Raw genomic sequence first — 1364 nt, 5'->3', positions numbered from 1 at the left:
TCATTGAGATCCTTCATTTTAAATTTCGAGGCTAGATAGTCTTTGGTCTCACGAACACCTTCCATGTTCGTACCAAAAATCAACAAATTGTCTACATAGAGACAAATAATTACACCATACCTATCGGTGAATTTAGTGTAAATACATTTATTTGCACAATTATGTAAAAAACTATATGACAAGATAACTGAGTCAAATTTCTCATGTCACTGTTTAGGCACTTGTTTTAAATCATATAATGACTTGATCAACTTACACACCTTATGTTCATTCCTAGGAAGCACAAAACCTTCGGGTTGCTCCATGTAGACTTCCTCTTCAAGATCACCATTCAAAAAAGTCATCTTAACATCCATTTGATGTACATGTAACTTATGGATAGATGCAAGTGCTATAAGAATTCGAAAGGAGGTCATCCTAGCCACTGGTGCATAAGTGTCAAAATAATCTAGGCCTTCTTTTGACCTAATCCTTTAGCCACCGACTTAGCCTTAAAGGTTGGAGAACCCCCTTTTGGAGTATTCTTCTTTTTAAACACCCATTTACACTCGATAGGCTTCAATCCTTGAGGAAGATCAACTAGAATCCAAGTATTGTTGGATAATATTGAATCCATTTCATCATCGATTGCCTCTTTCCAAAATGTTGTATCCCTAGAAGTCATGGCTTCACCATAGGATTATGGATCACCATCCACATTAGACATTATAGGGATCTTCCTAATTACGGATTCTCTATTCCCCTAAAAAAGGAATGCTAGAGATTGTAAGGAAATGAAATTAGGACCAAAGTCCTTTACTTTTCTCACTCTTTGACTTTTCCTCAGCTTTGTATCCTTATTATCACAAAGACTTCTTTTGCTTTGATCACTTAAGGTCATTGGTTGATATTCTTTATCTAAATTTGTTAAATCGTTGAAAACCTTATTTTCAATGAATACAACATCTCTTGTTTCAATTTTTGTATTTGACACTAAGTCAAGAATACGATAAGCCTTAGAGTGTTGAGCATATCCAACGAATGCACCCTTGACGGCTCTTAGACCTAACTTTGTTCTCTGTTGGTCGGGAACTCTATAGTAAGCCAAACACCCCCACACTTTGAAATAATCTAAGTTTGGCATCTGACCATTCCATAACTCATATGGAGATACTTTGAATTTACTCCATGCAGTTAATAATGCTTCACCCCATAGATTATATGGAAGTTTAGCATTTAACAACATCGAGTTAACCATATCTACTAAAGTACGGTTCTTTCTTTCTGCCAAACCATTTTGTTGCAGAGTATAAGGCGCGGAACACTCATGTATCACACCTTGTTCCTCACAAAATATATTAAAATTCATTTGAAAAATATTCACC

Source organism: Gossypium raimondii, chromosome 7, assembly GCF_025698545.1.
Source record: "Gossypium raimondii isolate GPD5lz chromosome 7, ASM2569854v1, whole genome shotgun sequence".
Classification (NCBI taxonomy): domain Eukaryota; kingdom Viridiplantae; phylum Streptophyta; class Magnoliopsida; order Malvales; family Malvaceae; genus Gossypium; species Gossypium raimondii.
The sequence above is the reverse complement of the archived record's forward strand: the minus strand, read 5'-3'. Positions refer to the sequence as shown.